This window comes from Rhinichthys klamathensis, unplaced genomic scaffold (genome assembly GCF_029890125.1).
Source record: "Rhinichthys klamathensis goyatoka isolate OS25496 unplaced genomic scaffold, OSU_Roscu_1.1 h1tg000417l_1, whole genome shotgun sequence".
In the NCBI taxonomy this organism is placed as follows: domain Eukaryota; kingdom Metazoa; phylum Chordata; class Actinopteri; order Cypriniformes; family Leuciscidae; genus Rhinichthys; species Rhinichthys klamathensis.
In genome coordinates, this window is record NW_026606915.1 from 578,396 (window position 1) to 596,870 (window position 18,475).

Consider the following 18,475-nt stretch of genomic DNA (forward strand, 5'->3'; position numbering starts at 1 on the left):
TTTGGGAGAAACATCTGAGAAAAAGTTGATACCTCTAACAAACATAACTTAAAAAAATATTAAGTTTTGCGTTGGATTTTTAAATTAATCATAACTTACATTTATTTTTATCGCAGGAACAACATTCATATGCTTATGAATCTTAAATGTTTCCAAACCCTTTGGTCGAAAACTCGTGACTTTGTGTGTGTGAGTGTATAAATAATAAATAGGGGAAATGAAACTAGAAAGATATCTAGGTTTGAAAACTTGTGATTAACAATGAAATAATCAAGAAAACAGAGTTTGCTTCTACGTAGTAACAGAAGGGTTTGCATATGAAGAACCAATCAAATTGTAGGGAAATTATGTAATGTATGTAGCAAACTAGCTCTATGAAATATTAATAATCAATCATATGGGTCTCGATGTAGGATTTAAAATGGTTCTAAAGTGTGCATTTCCTGGATGTGTGAGTCTATCTGATCTTGTCAAAATATTTTCTTTATGATGACTTCATAAAATCGTTCAGAGTATCACAGCACTGCAGGATTTTCAGCACCAGTATTGGCATGCAAAATTAACAATATTTAACAACTTAATCAGATGCTATACTTCAGGTAGTATCAATAAATCAGTCCATGATGATCATCACTAAAAATAACTAACATCATCTGATCTGATTTACTCTGATACATATTTGTTATGGCAAAGAATGCAAGAGACACAGTTAAAGCAGCCAGAAAAAAAAAACTAATGGTAAAAATTCAAGGGTCAAGAGCACAATAAAGCTAACTTTATTATTTTCAATTAAACAGCAACTTCAAATTTAGTTAATTCTCAATAAGAATGTTAGTATGAAAGAAATAAAGTCTGGATTGTAATAAGTGAGGATGCAGAGATCTTGAGAGATCTGTTAGTGTTTAATGTTCTGTTGGGATTTAAAGTGTTTCTGTATGGTGTGTTTTGTGTGTCACCATTGTGTTGAAGAGTAGAGCCTGAGCTTCAGTTCAGGATAAGCAGAGTAACACTGAAGAAATGCTGCACGTTCCTTTATTTAACAGACAGTAACCGTGTTTCAGTCCATGATGAGCAGAGAAACACTGATGTTATGTGTAATTGATTATGAATATTTGGATCAGTTAATCGGTGTTAACTTGATGTAGCTACATTACCATTACAACCAATTACTCGGTTCATTCTGTGAACACTCAATATTGGTTAATTAATTAATAGAAATGTGCATTTCCGGGCCATGGGAAATGTCTTATTAAGTACTACTAAGAGCAAGTAGTCAAGATCTATGATTAGTGACTCCAGATATGAGCTTGAGACACGGACAACTTTACGTGTGATATGAAAAAGACTTTATTAACTAGACTAAACATTTAAACTACTCTAAAATACACATACATACATGCATACAGTTTCCCAAGGGAAAGAGAGGTGAAGCAGAATACAGGAAAGCAAGAAGTTATAGCATTGTTTGATGTTCAGCAGATCAACAGCCTGAGCAAACCATCAGTTTAGTTCTAACCCGCCCTTCTTAAAAAGGGGTAAGGATACTTAATGTATCAAATAATGAGACTAAGTTTGATACTTGCATGTCTCGCCCACTTGCATTAAACTGTCCTGATGCAATTTGTTGAGGCTCCAGTTGATCTTTGCTGATGTGGTCTTGATGAGAGAGAACCAGTGGGAGTCAGAGGATCTTTGGTGAATGGAAAGACAAGGCCGCAGCCTGGAGCAAACTTGGGGGTCCTTGAGGGACTTCTAGTACAGTATCATCTTCACATTAGGACTTCTCAAGAAGGACCAAGAGAGTCAGAGAGCCAGAGACTAAGAGGACCAGAGAGGACAAGCGAAGAGACAAGAGGACAAGAGAGAGCTGATCTTGATCAGTGATTTTTAAAGCGTGAAGACGTCACACCCTCTGGAGGTGCGTGAGCCAATGCGAAGCTGTCCCTTTGGAGGGAGTTTTTACGACCCTTTACGACCCTTTTCTTTCTAGCAGGGTATTTGAATGTTTTATTTCATTGGGTGTTTATGAAAAGAATCTTCAAGACTCTTATCATACTAATGCGTCATAAAGTTAGCAAAATGTAATGTAAATTAACAAATGGGGGCCGAAGATTGGAGTTTATAGAGACTAAACATGCTACACATATGATTTTGGTTAACCACATGCAAGTCATGTCTCGGACCAAAATAGAGAATGGAGACAAATGCCAAACCACATAAAAGTAAAAATTATGAGATGGAAAATTAGATACATGTTAATACATTTATCACATGGTTATATAGAATATATAGGATTAAAAGGGTTCATTTCTTCTCAGCAAGAATTAAGAGAGTGTCACAACTCTCTGGAAATTCCGTTGGGTCGTAAAGCTTGTTATCAGTCTTAAAGTCCTATAACAGGACACCAGGTTCTGCCAGTGGGTAGGCTTCATTTGTGGGGGAAGTTTCATAGAACTTTGTTGGAAGAGTGAGTTTGTTGGATTCTTCATTAAATATAATGATTAATTTGTGTGTGTCTGATTGGTCCAGACGCTACATGTATCATGGCACTTTTGCTATGCTCCTATTCTATAAAAATTGTTGTATTCCTTTTGATGGGGGAATTCTCTCTGATATTTGTCTGAGATCCTCCTGCCGTGATTAAAGCATATTCGAAGGGATTGAGTCTGTTTAGTTATTGCTGCGCAGCAAATTAGTTAGGGGAACAAGTTAGGGACTGCGAACTCGAAGCCAGTTGTCGACTGTAGACGCAGAGCTAGAGTATAAAGATATTATAAGTGTTGACTGTAGATGCTTGGGTGTCTATTGGAGACACCCCAGATATATATTAAGTGTCGACTGTAGACGCTTAGATGTCGATTGGAGACGCCCCAGGTAATTATGGAGTCAGTCAGGTACGTAAGAAAAATCTACCACAGTTTCCAGAGATATGAAAGAGCAACCTCTGAGCGATAAAATGTAGTTTTAGATTCACACACTGAAGCGTCACATCAGGGCTGTTTACACCGTCCCCATTGTTTTTGTTTCCAGTCTCTCCACACTCACAGAGGTTGGATTCATCTCCTGGTTTGAATATCACATGCATTTCCCTGTTCTAAGGACACATTTGCCTTTGACACATTAAAACGAATTATTTTATGTAAAGCATAAAACAAAACTTCTTCCATGTAACAGAGTAACGTGTAGGCTAAGCAGGGACGAGGCAGGGAGTAGAGATGTTAATGGACACTGAAGCTTCAAAGCACGTATTGAGTTCGCAGTGCAATACAATGAAGCTCCGTGCCGGAGGAGCGCGTATTTTTTTTCAGAGAAACACGTGATCAACGAAAAAACGAAAGGCTTGTTCGACTTGAACCAGCGCTGCACAGACCGATCGGTTTATGACATCAAAGTACCGCGAGAGCGATTGAAAACCATACGGAGCCGTCTGCTCTCTAATCGCTCTCGCAGTATTTTGATGTCATTCACCGATCGGTCTGTGCAGCGCTGGTTCAAGTCGAACAAGCCTTTCGTTTTTTCGTTGATCACGTGTTTCTCTGAAAACAATACGCGCTCCTCCGGCACGGAGCTTTTTAAAAAAAGTCAACATTGAGAACTGACTGTTCACTTGCTAACTTATATATACCACCCCCCTGACATGTGCCACTGTAGCAAGATAATGTTATTCACTTCACCTGCCGATTGCGATCGGAAGCCTTTCGTTTTTTCGCTGATCACGTGTTTCTCTGAAAACACTACGCGCTCCTCCGGCACGGAGCTTCATTTTATTGCAGAAGCATTCACGTGACTTAAAAAAACTTTTTTTTATATAACTTTTTTGTGAGGAACTCGAGTTACTTCCTCCACAAATGGGACCAAGTGATCTAGATTTATTTTTTTGAATTCCACTCCATCAAAAATGTAATATTGTAGGATTGCAGTATCTCTTTCTCCTGCTTGTCGTTGAATCAACATAGATTTTATTGCCATCGGATATCCGATTTTATTGTTGATTCCGCAAGTTCAATTTAGATTTTAAAGGCCAAAAGTCGAATGAACGAGTACTTATGTCCTTTCGATTTCTTACAGGTTGGGCCGTTGTTGGCCGGAACACGCTAGCATTCTGCTATTATGTGACGTCATCACATTTTTGAACGGATTTTTAGAACAGATAAGTGAACTTAAAAATGCAGTTTTCAGCTGAGTGTATTATCTTAGTCCCCCCTTTTGAATGCAACTTTCAGATTACTTGACAAAAAATTACATCCTGAGAAAAGTGGATTTCTGGGGGTGAAACCCCATAGACTCCCATTCATTCTGCACTTGCCCGCGAGCGCCCCCGCATGCGATATTTTTTTCCCCAGGATGGCAGAGTAGTATGAAGCTGCAGACTCGGAGACCTGCATCTACAGTCCCCCTGCACCCAGAGTCCCGCATTCTCAGACCCCTCGTTTTTCGAGACAGCGCCTCCTATCAAATTGTATCGGATAAACATATGAAGAACTTAAGCCAAAACGTGAGTAGGCTATCTTCAATTTTATTTAGCGAATCGTAGTAGCCTACTCGTTTGATTTATTTTTTAATAAAACTAATTTAGCTCATCGATACAACATATGAATAGTCCATTTAATATTTGTAAAGATAGTTTGTAGCAAGATTTGAGCCGTTAATGTATGTTTTTTCGCCCTCTTCCCCCCCGAAAATATTTTGATAGCTAACGTTAGCCTTTAACCTTGGACTTTTTGTAGATATGTCATAATGCTGCAGTGATTTTCACTGCCCATTTTGTGCCCCCATATATTTCAAACCCACAAAGTTGTCCAAAGTTCAAAAACATCTCAAGGGACACTTCAACAGAGCAGTGCATGAAGGTAACATTTGCAAACATCTTTTTTCTTTTTTTTCTTTCTTTTTGAAACATCATAAGACATGTGCTATCGGGCCTATACTGTTGTAGGCTATTCCAGGGTACACCATACATCGATGGAGTCGCCCCTGCCGAACCCAGCAACATATAATTTTATGATTATGCAAAGCGACTTATAAATTAGTTTTTTTAATGCAATTGAAGACGAAAAGTAAAGTCACGAACACAGTTTTTTCTTCCTTTTTTCTTTACAGCAAGATGATGTTTAGGTGATCATTAAATAAAGTACAGAATTGTTTATTATTGGTGTTTTGTCTATTCTGATTTGTTTTGCTTCGCATTCAAAATATCAAAAAACAGATTTTGTAATGTTAGCATGGTAATGTTAATTAGACCATTATAGGTTGAACTGAAAGAAAAATTGGAATTTGAATAAAAAAAATATAAAAAAACATTGTAGCAATATAATATCACATACTATTTTTCAGAAGATAGTTCAATCTGTAATTGTATCCCTTCCATCGCAATGAGTTTTTTTTTTTTTTTGGCACATGCATTAAGCAGGGAACGCAAATATTTATTGGATCATTTATTTGGAGACCGTAATATTGCATCCTATTGTTTTTAATTGCATTTGGATAAGCGTGCGCTGTACTCTGTGTGCGGGTGTTATACGATCTTTCGAACAGCAGGACGCGCTGTGTTCGAAAAACGAGGGGTCTGAGAATGCGGGACTCTCGGTGGGGGACTGTAGATGCAGGCTCCGAGTCTGCAGCTTCTGCGGGACTCTCGGTGGGGGACTGTAGATGCAGGCTCCGAGTCTGCAGCTTCATAATATTGGGATGGTAGGGGAAGACTCATGAATATTCATTAGGGAAGTCATCCCTGATTGGTCTTAACCCCAGTGACGGGTAGGTTTAGGGGCGGGGTTAGGGGGTAGGTCATCAGACCCCCAGTGACGGGTAGGTTTAGGGGTGGGGTTTGGGGTAGTTCATCAGACCAATCGGGAATGACTTCCCTAATGAATATTCATGAGTCTTCCCCTACCATCCTGGGAAAAAAATATCGCCCCCCCGCATGGACAGAGACGTGTTACTGCAGCCAGTTCAGAACCCGGAAGTTACCATACCAGAGAGTGCCAGTTCTCTTCAATTAGACATTCTCTGGTACAAGCATAGACAGTAAAAGAAATGGACACAGCGACCCCGTTGATTTCAACGGAGAGAGTTGAAGCCCAACATGGGCACTCACTTCCTGATAGCCAAGCGCACTGCGCAGGCTCAAACTGAGCTTGACGACGTAGTTGTCACGTGAGCAACCGTTCTGACCTTCTAGTAGCTGTGCCGGTGTTCTGCTGCCTTGTCGAAAAATGCTACCGTAGTGCGAATCGATCACAGAATGTCGATTAATATTATATGAAATACAATTATAATACAATTCTAAGTTATGAGTAGCTACTGTATACTGTAGACTACTGTTTTTATTTTTAAAACGGTGTGAAAAGTAAAAATTATCATCAAATATTGACTTGTCAAAGCACACCTTTCCTTGGTAACTGAAACTTTCAGTTATTCTTGTTCAGCTGGCTGACCGTACAAATATTCATATGGTAGTTATCATTTTTTAAAGGGAAATTACTTTATAACACATGAAAATTTAACTTTTGTTAAAAAAAACTGAGTCTGCACATGCGCATAACCAGTAAGTAGCAAATCTTGATGGGTAGCATGAATCGTCAGAACACCGGGACAAATCTGAATTGAAATCTGAAACAAATCTGTTGTTGAAATATTTTGTCCCGTTGCTTTTAAGAAACTCTCTATCTATGGGCTTCTTCCTTGACTTTATGCCTCCATGTCCACCCGATTGCCTCACAGACAGTAAACGATTGCCTACGAGCTTCTACTTCTGTCTATAAGGTAATTTCTCTACTGTGCGACAGAGCGTCCAGTGGTTATGACGCAATCGTTGGCCTATTTTTACCAAGGGGGTAATCCATCGACCGGAAGTTGAAGCCGGCCGGGTGCCGCCATGTTGTAGCAGAACTTCACTTGCGTTAGCATTTCCATTGACTCCCATTCATTTTGGCGTCACTTTGACAGCGAATAACTTTACATCTGATGCGTTTAAAGACTCCATTTGTCCATTATTTATTTCTAAAGAAACACGACAATGTATAAAGGTCTCCATTACCTTCTATGTTACATTATGGCCCCGTAGAAACAGATTTAGTAAAAATAGGCTAACGATTGCGTCATAACCACTCGACTCTCTGTTGCGCTGTACAGAAATTACCGTACAGACAGGAGAAGCTCGCAGGCAATCGGGGGGGACGACCCGTCAAGGGAGAAGCCCATAGATAATGAGTCCATAAAAGCAACGGAATACTTACTCCTGCTCACTCACGCCAAAGAACTCTTTGCTCAAGTTCCCCGTCTCTGCAAGATTAACGTTGGCAATTTTCACGCACAGCTACTAGAAGATTAACGTCTGTCAGACAGGTTGTTCACGTCATCAAGCTTAGTTTGAGTCGGTTTGAGTCTGTGCGTCAGGAACGGAAGTGCTCAAAAATTGCTAAAAATGGGCTTCAACTGTCTCAACTGAGTTCCAATGAGATGGCTCTGTCCACTTCTTATACTGTCTATGATTTTTACAAGAATGGCTTCTACGGGGCCATAACGTAAGATACAAAGTAATGGAGCCTTTTATACATTGTCGTGTTTCTTTAGAAATAAATAATGGACAAATGGAGTCTTTGGACGCCTCAGATGTAAAGTTATTCGCTGTCAAAGTGACGCCAAAATGAATGGGAGTCAATGGGATGCTAACAGCAGGTGATAGCCAGCTACAATGGCGGCCCCCGGAGGCAGCTTCAACTTCCGGCTGATGGATTACCCCCTTGGGGTACAACAAGGCAAAACAGGAATCAAACACAGGAAGTGAACACAGAAACAATGGGGAACTATCACTTTAACATAAAAGTCCTTCAAAACACAAGACCGTACAATGACATACGGGACGGGTTCCTCTTTAGATGACAATGAAATTAAGCAGGCTACTAATTGTCGTTATGCATAAATAAAAAGCACTACAACAAATATTACTGTTTTGTTGACAGATTATTATTATTTTTTTGCATTACTTTTTTTTTTGCACTTTCTGAAAAGGTGCAGTATTTTTCCTTCATGCCAAACAATTTCTTTCTTTCTTTCTTTGGGGTGAACTGTGACCTGTTAAATGGTTTTGCGAGATTCACACACTTGAAGGCATTTTTAAACTACATTGTAGGCCCACAGAGCAAGTAATCAAACAGTTGCAATCTTTTACTGTCTATGGTTGCAATAGCCATTGACTTCCATAAAATGGAAAAAACTAAAATACCATGGAAGTCAATGGCTACTGTCAACTGCTTGGTTACCCACATTCTTCAAAATATCATCCTCTGTGTTTAGCTTAAGAAAGAAATTCACATGGTTTGGAAGAACTTGGTAAATTTATGACAGAATTTTCTCTTCTTCTTTTTTTACGACTTTTGATGCAAGATCAGTAATAAATACAAATCAGTCAAAAGTATAAAGTCCTGTGTGTGTTTCAGTCCTGTGACTCACCTGTCTGCGAATCTCCTCTTGCTCTTCTGGGTCCAGGTAGGGTCGGCATGGTGGCAAAATCTTGAAAAGTTTATGTTCGTGTTTTCTGTCAGCTGCTGGTTTATTAGTAAAAATAACTGTTAACCACATGGAGGCGCTACAAGACTGTGTTTTACACTCCATCTTTGACTCCAGTGATGATGTCGCAATTATAGGCCTGTCACACTAATGGCTTTAGCAAAAAAACATAAAATCTGATTTGCTTAAGTGAGGGTGAGTCACATTTGACTCATATTTTCATAATGTACTTACATTTGACTCACATTTTATATTAAAATATCAGTAAACGATTAACTTATGATAACATTCTGTTAGTAAATCATATATAGGATATGATTTTTGTTTTGTAGATTAGGCTATTCTGTTTATTTAATGATCTGAAACACTTAGTTGAAGTTTGTGTTGAACCACATTGCCAGCATTCCAGTTCTGAACTCTTTGTCAGGCAGGTCTGTCTTGTGTGTTGGGAAAATAATATCTGAACACATTGCTCAACTTGCAAATCTTGATTTCATAATGGGCAAACCTCATTAGAAAACAGAAGTCATGAGCCTTCAACCTAGGTGTCATTTACAGAAATGTTTAGAAACCTGAACATTCTCAAAGAAAATGTTCTTTGTTGAGATAAGATGAGGGAAGATGCCCCCTGAAAGGGATAGTTTACCCAAAAATGAACATTCTGTAATTTACTCACCCTCATTTAATACTAAATAATCTATTCTATTTTATCTGGCCTATAATAACAGACAAAGCAGAATCCCAATAAAAGAGATTCATCTGAATAGTAATTTTTGTGACTATATACAGGCCTATGAACATATTTATTTGCCTATATATTTGTCATAATCAACACTATTCAAATTGACTGATTTTACTCAATTAGCATACATGGTTCAATTAATAGCAAAGGTGTCTGAAATGTATATCTAACACATGGAATTACTGAATAATAACCCCATTAACTATATTATGTATTAAATTAAATAATAATACCACCACCACCAACATGACAATCTGGGCCTTCTGTCCTCATTCTAAGGCCCCATCTTAACACAAGGGTCTAAACTAAAGGCGTCTTTACACAGCTGGGTTAAGGCTGCTCTGTGCCTGCTCAAAATTCTGTGTAAAAAGCAATGCAGCATAAAAGCCAGACTAAATTATGCCTGCTCTGACCCACATCAGCCCCTGTAACAATATTAAAATGGTTGTGTAAATGCATTTATGCCATCTCTGAGCAGCATTAAACAGTCTACTCTGTATAGACACCTAAGCGCTTCTGTGCCACCTTTAGAGCGTACATTTGATATAATTTAGCCTACCTTTTCACTTCAAAATAAAACAATATTTACTCCACAAATCTAAAAACACGAACGTGTCTACAAATCTCATTAAACAGACAATTTTTTTTTTGACTCTGACTAAATCTCACAAAATTAAGAAGAGCATAGCATTTTATTAATTGATAGACAAAATTTTGAGCCATCTATTGTTAGAAGATTACAACTGAGGGGCATCTTTACCTATGATCTTTACCCCATTCTACAATATGCTTATGTGGGCAAGTGCGCCGACATGTGCTTCGGGAGACCTGAGTTCGAGTCTCGGCTCGTGGACCTTTCCTGACTTCGTTCCTCCGTTCCTTCTCTCTCTCTCTCATCTCACTTCCTGTCTAGCTACTGTCCTATCCTAATAAAAGGCCAAAAAAAAATATAAAAAAATATATATATAATATATATATACACTCATGGTATATTGCTTGTATGTTTCGAAGACATCTCGTATAATTTGTTATGTACTTGTAACACAAATATAGTACACTTTAATATTATTATCAAGCATGTAATAGTCCCTACACAGGCATCATAGATATGCACAGGCATATACTTAAAGTAGTCCTATAGTATACTTGAAGTTGGTCCAATTTAGTACACAAAAGTACACTAAATACACTTGAAGTTATGCTTTAGCCTACTACAATTTAATTACAACTAAAATATACTTAGTACAAAATTAGTTGTTTCAAAATAGCACACTTCAAGTTAACTAATCATTAACGCACTTGAAGTATACTGATAATTAGATAATTAGTCTGGCTGCAAGTAGCCTATACTTAGCAAAAAAAAATTCCACCGGCAGTTCCTCAGTTATCACGACCACCACAGCAACTGCTGAACACGTTTTATTTCTTTTAATACGCAGTAAGTATTATCACTAATTATGTCAATTAATTATTTTGTAGCCCAACTTTGTGCTCTGAATCGGCTTTATAGCAGTGTCTGGTAAGTAAACACCTTTAGTATTTAATAGGCCTATACACAGCTCTGTGTGACAAGGGAAACTGACTGTTTTTGCGTTCTGGCCCCAGAAACAGACAGCATTTGTAAGTGTCAGAGTGAGAGAGAAGCCAGACGGACCGCGCAAGCAGAAGTGAGGGCGAGTGAATAAACATGGGAAAGACAAAGAGGCACACAGTTGGGGAGACAGACGAGCGAGCGAGCGCTGAGAATGAGACAGAAGCATGAGTAAAGCGCATGTGAGTGGGCGGAGCTTCTCACACAGACGCGGTGGAAGCATGTGAATGAGGAATGAGGCGGCCTGTGTCATATGCAGTGACGACATAATACCCATCTAAATCCCGCCCCCTTCCTGCCAGCTCTGTCTTTTATAGAAGTGCTGAATCAGTCAAGAGCTGAATTTGTCTGGCTGGGAGTTTCCTGGCTAGACCACACAATGTAAATATTTGTTAAGGCACACATAAGCACTTAACAACTAAACTTTATCGAAATGTCATAAAGAATAGAATTTAGACCATAGAATGTCTTGAATGAAGTCAGAATAGACAATTCTTGTTTGTTTTTCTTTTAGAATATTGCAATTGCAGTATTTATCATAAATGATTTATCTGTAGGCCTACATATCATATCATTTTTTTTTTTTTTTTAAATTAACAGCTTAAATTAAACTAACAGCTGCTTGAGTTCTTACCAGGTCAAGAATTTATGACCATATAACACCAATTGTATCATCTCTACACTGGTTACTTAAAGTTCTGTATTGATTACAAAGAATTGCTACTGACCAATAAGGTCTAGGTCCTGTGTGTTTATTCGATCTTCTATCACCCTACAATCCATCAAGCTCTTTAAGGTTACAAAACTCTGGACTATTGGTAGGCTACCTATATATCTAAGTCCACTAAAGGAGGGAGAGCGTTTACGCATTTGGCTGCTAAACTCTGGAATAGCCTTCCTGATAATGTTCGGGGCTCAAACTCACTCAGTTTAAATAATTAAAGACACCTCTTTAGCCAAGAATTCACATAATGCATCTCATAACCTTGTACTCCAGTTATATCAGATAAAATGCACAAAATTATCTTTGCTTAATGTTATGAACAGCAGCTATACTAATTATTTTCCATTTTCTTTTCTGTTTTACCTCGTGATGACCATCTTATGAAGACTTCAGATGGCCAAAAATAAATATTTAAAAAACGATTATATGATAACATTCTGGAGTTGGAGTCATCTCTTCACAGGTGTTGGAGCATCTGAAGTCTTCATAAGATGGTCATCACGAGGTAAAACAGAAAAGATACACATTTTATTCCTATTTTACACATAGGATTCACATTTTACCTCGTGATGACCATCTTATGGTACCAACTTTAAATCAACATGCACCAATGGTAAATTTTCTGTATTGTAATCATTTTGTTCACAACTTGTAGAATTTTTGTTTCTGCCTTAAATTATTACATTATTAGCTAACTGCATGATTTGTATACGTATATTTCTGAAATACATAAGTATAAACATAATGTACATAAAATACATTTCTGAGTCACCTCTGATAACAGATCATTCTAAATTGTAATGTAGACACATGTGTTTTCTGTAAAGCTGCTTTGAAACGATGTGTATTGTGAAAAGCACTATACAAACAAATGTGAATTGAATTGAATTTCATGTGCCCTTGAAATCTTTACTCAAAATAACTTCCCCTCCCTCTTGCAGCAACGTCTCTTTTCTTCTCTGACGACTGTCTCTATTGGCGTGAGGGCAGGACAACCTGTCCCTCACATTTGATCACATGCAGCAATAGCAAACCACAATGATTCAATTAATTCTTAATGGACTAAATCAAGTACCGCCCTACATGTTTTCTTGTTTGAAAAGCCATGTCACTTGGATGCGTCACAATAGGGAAGAAAAGTCTATGACAACTTCCATTTCATGCTTCCTTTCATGATGCAGGAAGAGGGTTGACTTCTTCTGTATTCACTGAGTCAAACAGGTTCTCGTATCTGTCACTATCCCCTTTCGCATGTAATCTGACTGACTGAACTTCCTGCATGAGGAACACAAGCAGCTTTGTGAGCCACACCCAGACACACAAGTCAGAGGGGGGTTTTACTCTGTACTGTTAACTGATTATCTTCCTGACTACGCCTCAAGGAACAAAAGTACACACGAAACACAGCACGAGAGTGTTCCGGTAAAGTTGAGAAAGTGAGAACATGTAAGTTTGGAGTTTCCTGTGAACTGAGAATTGTGTCGGATTGGAGTGTTTGCTCGTGCGTGGTATTGTTATAAGTTGAGAGGCAGGGCTGGACTGGGGCTAAAATTCAGGGCAAATCCAGACCAGCCCACGAGTTCCCCTGTGAATGTTTTTACTGGAATTAGGGCCTTAAATTGGGGTAAATAAATGAATAGATAAAATAGAACAGGAACAAATAATGATATATATTATTGAATTTATGCGAATGGAGTTAACAAACTTAATATTGCATTTTTGTCACAAAGAAATGCATTTAACAAAGCACTGAATTTGAGCTGTAAAGTAAATTTGCTGCTTTTAAATTCTGTCATCATTTCCTCGCCATCATGTTGTCCCAAACCTGCATGACTTACTCTCTTTTGTGAAACACAGAAGATATTTTGACTTCTATTGTATGGACAAAAAAACAAAAACCAGACTCAAATCAAATAAAAAATGATATTATTTTATGCACCACAGAAAGAAAGTCATTCAGGTTTGGAATGACATTAGTAAATGATGACATTTTGGGGTGAACTATCCCTTTAAAGCAATAACATTTGTGAAAAAAAAAAGAAAGACATCTCCCTTTCATCAGGATTAACATTTTACTTAAATTCAAATAGGCCCTACATTAGAACTATTAAAAAGTGCATAAAACATATTTAAAGAGAAAAAAGCTTCATCTTTAATTCATGGGATCCAGGCTTTAAAGCTGTTTTGTTAAATTATCCTTTAATTGCCCTAATGAAATTTACCATAGTTCTTGCATAGAATCCAGAGTTTAACTGTAGTGTCCCATGTGCTCCAATTAAAAAAACAGTGCCTCATATGGAGGAAGGGGAGGCCTCTCTCTTGCTTCTGCCTGTCAATGCATGATTCACCAGTCCTTGGCAAAAACAAAAAAAACAAACAAACACTGTATTGGCCCCAAAGTGTGTCGGGCCACCAGGAAAATGCCTGGTATGCCAGATTACCAATCCATCCCTGTTGAGAGGGTTTTTGTGAGATCATACTGCCCTAGTTCAGTGCATCTGTCATAATCAGGTTAGGCTATGTTGACGGGCCATTCTCACTGTACACAGTAAAAAATGTAATAAACTAATTTAAACTGAAAAAAGTTTGCAACCTTCAAGTTCTCATTACACTTTTTATCACTAATTACTGATGGATAAATTCAATGTGAAACTCGGGGAAACATAAAATTGAGCAGAAATGACAAATTATTGTGACAAGTTAACACATTTTTTTAAAACTTGAAACAAAACAAAAATCTGCTAATGTGACAAGAAAATAACTTAAATTCAAAGGGAAAAAAGCTTATTTTTCTTACCCCACTTGCAGACAATTTTTTTCATATTTTAAGAATGACTTAATTTTGATGATTCATCAGAAAACAAGATTATCATATGACATTTGTGCTGCTTAAGTAAATGTTTCTTGATTTAAGAATGTTTGTACTTGAATTTTAGTTTAGTTTATACTTTATATTTGCACTGGAAAACAAGACAAAAATACAGAGTAAGAAAATTACTTTTTACAGTCAACATTTTTGCAGTTCATATTAGCCATAAATATCCCTTACATTCCTATTCATTTGTAACATCCCATTTAAGTCTAATGTGCGTATATAGTCGTGCTCAGAATTAATGGCACCCCTGGTAAATACGATCAAAACTGGCTGTAAAAAATAAATCTGCATCATTTATCCTTTTCAAACAACCCCTACATCACCACATGTTGTTTGGGAAGGTTTCATGAAAAATCTTCCTCGCACATCCAAAAACAAACTCCAGCAAATTCAGTTGTTAGACATGACTGGATTCTTCAAACGGCACAGGATTCTGTGGTCAGATGAAACAAAAAAATAGCTTTTTGGCAGCAAACACGCTAGATGGGTTTGGTGCACACAAGGATAAAAAGTACCCCATGTGTACAATTTAATATACCATTGGATCTTTAATGTTGTGGGCACATTTTTCTGCTGGAGGTCCTGGACTTCTTGTTCAGATACATGGCATCGTGGATTCTATCAAATATCAACAGATCCAACATGTGAAAATGCTTTTAACATTTGACTCCTATCCGTAACTCAGGCCTGGCACCACAGAGTCTGTTCCTAATGGCGTTCATTGAGACTTTCATTGCGAACGTGAGTTAAAACAAAGAAACACACACACACACACACACACACACACACACACACACACACACACACACACACACACACACACAGCCAGGGGTCGAGCCTCAAAGAGATTAGTATCTCAGAGCCAGGCCAGGCGTCCAGAAAGCTCACTCCAAAACGCACACACATGAACCTTTCATTAACCTCCTCATATAAAGACTTTACCGAGATATATTTGATATGTTTTTAAGTGGACCTGCTCACCCACATCATAGTGGGATATCTGTGATTTTATCGTAGTATTAAATGAACCATAAGTATGTGTAATTATGCAGTAAGCTGTATCTTTGTAATTCCTATGCTTTTCATGTTGTTGTTTGGTATCATTGGAATCCTCGCGGCCTCCTCCAGTCAAAAATGCATTTTAGGTTATGATACAATGTATTACACTATACATTCCATTCTTTCCATTCTTGAGAGTAGAAATGATCCGCGTCATGACTTGTCATAAAACATGCACACGCAACGAGCACCCTTAGAACAAAGAGCAATAAACCAAATTCCCGCCTGGGATTTCCACCCTTCTTATTGGCCGAGCCAACACTGAGAGGCTGGACTTTCCTCAGGTTATAAATTGCATCCACAATCTCTCTTAGCTCTCTTCCTCCCTCTCCGCGTGGCTCCATCATGTTACTCCTTTTTCCTCATGATCTCCTCCCAGGGGATCTTTTCTTTTGTTTGTTTGTTTAAGTTTTGTTTTTCCCTTTGTTCATTTCCCCAGACGAGTAAATGAACTCAGCCTGAATTGTTTCTTCGGTAATTTACGTCAAAGACCTTTAAGCCTTCTTTGAAATTGCGCGCTCCGGAACAGCTGCAAACCACGTGATGCTCCAACGGATCACACAAGACTCACTCATGCAGCCGTCTTCAGCAACATAAGAACCATGCAAGTATAGCCGTGTTATCGAGCTTTCAGAGCATTAAGATTGTGTTTTTCCGTATTGTCTCTCAAAGGTTAAATGTCCAGGTGAATTTTGCCATTCTGTGATCCTTACGGATCTCCCTCTCTCTCTCACTCTCTCCCTGTTTCTTTCACTGTCAGATTCTTTCAGTATCTTGTTTTGTCCGTTGTTATTTGTTGTATATACATTTTATTCCTGTAACGTTAGTAACCGTATACGTAGTGTACTCCTTTATTAAATACATTATTCATTTGGTTGACTGTCTGTGTCGCTCATATACAAGTCCCTTTAATGTACGATCCAAAGCTACGTGCTTTACAAATGTATTGATACATTTGTTAAAAAGGTATTGTTATAGAACAGGAAAGTTAATCCTCGTGGCCAGAGGAATAGCTTTTCGTGAAAGTCTATAAAGTAGGATAATTCTGTACGAGTTGATAAAGAACGCGTGATCAGTTTTCTGGACAACAGATCATCCGATACTGAATTAATTCCATCAGGGGTATCCTTAGAGTTGATATATGATAGACATAATTGATATATTAATATTTAATTATAACCCGTTTTGATTAAGTATTTATATACAATTGATCTATTTTCGCCGACCTGGATGGAGAACCGATCATAATTCGTTGTGTTCGGCTGTCCAAACAGGGCGTTGGTAACTTTTCCCTTTAGGGGGTAATTTTATAATTTGTAGGTGACTCCCGATCATGTTTCATAGTTATTAAAACTATATTCCCTGTAAGAGCTAATCCCGAGATTCCCTACAATCTTCCATCAGGACAATGATCCAAAACAAACATCAAAATCAACACAAAAATTTGTTATGGAGCACAAAATGAAGCTTCTGCCATGACCGTCCCAGTTCCCTGACCTGATGAGTGAACTGGAGAGAAGAAGCACCAACATGGATCTGGGAATCTGAAGGATCTGGAGAGATTCTGTATGGAGGAATGGTCTCTGATCTCTTGTCAGGTGTTCTCCAAACTCATCGGGCATTATAGGAGAAAGCTCAGAGCTGTTATCTTGACAAAAGGAGATTGCAAAAAAGTGTTTAATAAAAGGGTGCCAATAATTGTGGCCAACGTGTTTTGGAGAAAAACATCTATTTCATAATCTGATTTCCAGACTTTACAGAATTTACAGACTTTCAGCTGTTTGCAATGAACAAATCAAAAAAAAGTAATTAAAATAGCTCAACACAACAAATATTTCAAGTGGTTTCCTTAAAAATGCAACTTTTAATGACTTCTGCAGTCTCAAAATGGTTCGAGTCAGGTGAGTGATGGATGGCCACTGTAGAATCTTCCAGGACTTCTTCTGCAACCTAACCCTTGGTGGAATTTGAGGTATGCTTCATTGTCCTGTTGGAAGGTCCAATGACACCCAAGCTTCAGCTTCCTCCCTGACAGCATGACGTTTTCTCCTAGGATTTCCTGATACTTCAATAAATCCATCTTGCTTTCCACACGCTACAGGTTTCCAGTGGCAGAGGATGCATAGCAGCCCCAGAGCATCACCAAACCACCACCATGCTTAACTGTAGGCAGAGTGCTCATTTCAGCATATGCTTCATTCTTCTTCCTCCAGACAATTATCGCTGATCCAGAGGGCCGAAAAGTTTTGTTTCTTCGCTCCAAAGAACAGAATCCCAAAACTTATGTGGCTTATTAAAATGATTTTGAGCAAATAGGAGCCGACTTTTCTTGTACTTTTGGGTCAGTAGTGGTGGACGTCTTGGAGTTATGGCATGGGTTTAGTACGCGTCTAACTGTGCAAGCTGAAACCTCAGTGTCTGTTGCCACCAAGTCTTGCTGCATGTCTTATCAGTCACTCGAGGGTTTTTCTGAACCTGTCTTCTCAGAAATCTGGTTGCAGCCATTGATCTGCCCCATCCAATACGCTGATTTCACGCAGCCGCCATTTTGAAATCGAAAGCGAGGCTCCGGTGGGAAGAACCCCGGAACGGAAGTACAGATAGACAACAGTGCCTTGGACTACCAACCTGAAGCTGCTGCCGCGATTTACACTATTGGATGTTAATATCCAATATAGGATATGTATATAGTTCGTTCCTGCTTCTTTTTTTACGTTCTGAATTATATATAAAAAAAATATTTTATTTATAAATGAATTTCACTGTATATAGTCTAAAATATGAAAAAATGTATGTACATTTTTTGAATAACTAATTTCTACATTAAACACAACAATACTCCATCGCATTCGCGACTCTCCTATGATTAAAGGCGGCACTTCCGGTTTTCTTCCCACCGGAGCCATTTCAAAATGGCAGCTGCGTGAAATCAGCGTATAGTGTAACCAGTTACTTTAACTTTGAACTTGCAAA